The sequence below is a fragment of the Lactuca serriola genome, chromosome 1 (genome assembly GCF_051521515.1).
Source record: "Lactuca serriola cultivar US96UC23 chromosome 1, Lser_US96UC23_V15, whole genome shotgun sequence".
NCBI classification, from domain to species: domain Eukaryota; kingdom Viridiplantae; phylum Streptophyta; class Magnoliopsida; order Asterales; family Asteraceae; genus Lactuca; species Lactuca serriola.
This window is the reverse complement of record NC_136408.1, coordinates 83,071,223-83,073,910: the sequence shown is the minus strand read 5'-3', so window position 1 is coordinate 83,073,910 and position 2,688 is coordinate 83,071,223. Positions and strand designations below refer to the sequence as shown.

Here is a 2,688-nt window from a genome sequence, read left to right as displayed (position 1 = left end):
GGGTGAGGGTAGGGCACCTAATTCTCCTTAGAATACAAATATAAAAGCAATATGCCATTGTTGGAATGGAGATGGATTTCAGCAACATGAACTGTTTGACTTTGATTCTTGCTAAATGGAAAATAATAATAGATGAACAGGGGAAGTGGCGACCTAAATACCAAGTGTCATCAGAGAATTGCTATTACGTAGGGGCAGATTTTAGTTTGCATCTTGTTCACCAAGGCAAAAGAAAAAAGAGAAATAGGAAGTGTAGAAGAAAAAAAGATGAACATGGGAATGAACCAAAAAACAGAGGAATAATGTTTACTTCTTGCCAAAGGTAAAACTACTTATTAAAAACATGATTTTGAATGAAATTACAATGTAATGCAAGTCCTATTTTATACTAAACACAAATGAAACGTAGTCTAATTCAAATACCACATAAAAAATGCAAGTTTACTAAAAAATTCCTAAAATACCCCTGGGCTAAAATTGTCCCAATTTCTCTAGGTTATCCAACAGGTATTGCAAAAAAGTGGGGTTATTCTTGATTCACCAGAGGAGCAAAAGAAGAAGGTTTAGTGATATAGCTATAATATTGTGATTTGTGAACAAACTTGAAACTATTAAAACCCTTATACATTGGAAACCCTTCTGTTGAGGATGAGCATTTAAACACATATGAACTTTCAATACTAATTTATAAGTTTCCTCTTTCCTGTGTTTATACTTTATAGTTGGATTTCAAATTTTTGTTTCTTTATGCTATAGAAAGTTTTAGATATTTAAATACTATATGCTAGTCTATGTTGAGGTTTGAATAAGATTCTACTTATTATTCATCATACATCTTAATGCGTGTATTTACTTGAAACAGGTTGTTGTGGAAAGAATTAAAAACAATGTCATAGGTGACAAGATTGATCCAAAAGCTGTACTAAATTTGGATCCTGGTCTTGGTGTTTTGGATGCATTTTTTGCCAGTTTGTCAATGATTCTTGTCAGTGAGGTATGTTCTTTCCCTATCTTTTTTTATAGGCACACATAAGTTTCCACAAATGTTTATTTCTCAAAATTACATTACCCAATATTCCATTTATTGCTTCCATCTAGATTGGAGATGAAACTTTCATTATAGCATCTCTTATGGCAATGCATCATCCAAAGTCAATTGTTCTATCAGGTGCACTCAGTGCTCTGTTTGTAATGACTGTAAGTTTGCTACTTTTCTTTTTTACCCTTTTCATATTTTAGTGAACATAAATGAAAAACATATATTTTAGTTTGCTTCTAAGTTTAGTTTGGTTTTATTTGGTATGTAGATACTTTCTACAGGGCTTGGTAGGATTGTTCCAAATCTAATATCAAGGAAACACACAAACAGTGTTGCTACAGGTATGTATTGAGTATATATATATATATATATATATATATATATATATATATATATATATATATATATATATATTAAAATTCAATTTAAAATATGAGGATTGTGAGACATCTAAATTGTTTTTTTCTACAATGCAGTTCTTTATGCCTTCTTTGGGCTGTGTTTGCTCTATATTGCTTGGAGATCAGATTCAAAAGCATCTCAAAAAAAAGGAGATGGAGCAAGTATGTTTTCTTTTTCCCCATTAAGGGTTATAGTTTTTATATAAATTTAGGCTTTACCTCATTATTAAATACCCAAAAAACAATCCAAAAATCTGATTCTATTACAAAATATATGCAGGTAGAAGAGAAATTAGAGTCTGGACAAGTCAAAACAGCTGCACGCAGAAATTAGAGTCTGGACAAGGCAAAACGTTGTAGAAGTTTTATCCAATTTTTTGCAAATCAACAAAGGTGCATTTTGTCTCGTTGACTGGTCAAAAGATAGTATATGTTATGGATGTTAATAAGTTGGGTAATGTAGTAACTCGAATATTTGAAAATGCAGGGATCTTTTACTATCTTTTGAGAAGGCAACAGGGAAAAAACCACTGGGGATCATATTCTATAGGTATATATATAAATATAATTTCAAGTGGTACAATTAAAGAAAAAAAAACTAAATCTTCACTTTGTTTTTTATTTGCAGGGATGGTGTAAGTGATGGGCAACTAATGAGCCGAAAGCAACTTCTTTAGTACAAGAGTGGGGACACTGTTCTCTATAATAATGCGGTTAAATTGTATACATTTTGTTTATATCCAGGTGTTTCCAAGGCGAGAAACATTTCCAGATTTGGACTGTGTTGACTCGGTGAGTTCAGTGGAACAACTCATTATACTTTGAAAGACCTTAACGACCAGGGACTAAAGGTATCTTTTCCTTGATTTTTAGGCTTATTCTAACCTTAATTAGTTGAGCCCTTTAGGAGGTTATTATTAATGTATCTGCATCCATGGTAATGAATCGACACTTGCAATCCAAGTTTTAGGTTAAGCTTTTTATAATTCTTGTATGGTGTCATTGGGTTATTTTCTTTTTTGATGGTGGGATGTCAAAATAAACGGTTCTTATATAGACTAAAGAGCGAGAGCTATGTTATTCTTGTCTCTTCAACTACATTTAACTAAATAAACACAATTATCTTATTAAATTTAACTCAAAACCCATAGGGCATTGGTCTTGTAAACACTGAAATCACTCAAAACTCAAAACAATATATACCAAGAAACAAATATTCAGTAGATTTCTGATATAATGACTTGTGTT

The 2,688-nt window shown here is 31.5% G+C and overlaps 1 long non-coding RNA gene across 1 annotated transcript; it reads left to right on the top strand.

Annotated features, from left to right (window-relative positions):
- The first annotated feature begins 862 nt into the window (after positions 1 to 862).
- On the top strand, positions 863 to 1,380 carry LOC145069717 (uncharacterized). Its single transcript, XR_013689654.1, has 3 exons — positions 863 to 994; positions 1,099 to 1,197; positions 1,308 to 1,380. It is a non-coding gene; the product is annotated as an uncharacterized LOC145069717 (long non-coding RNA).
- The last annotated feature ends 1,308 nt before the right edge of the window (positions 1,381 to 2,688 follow it).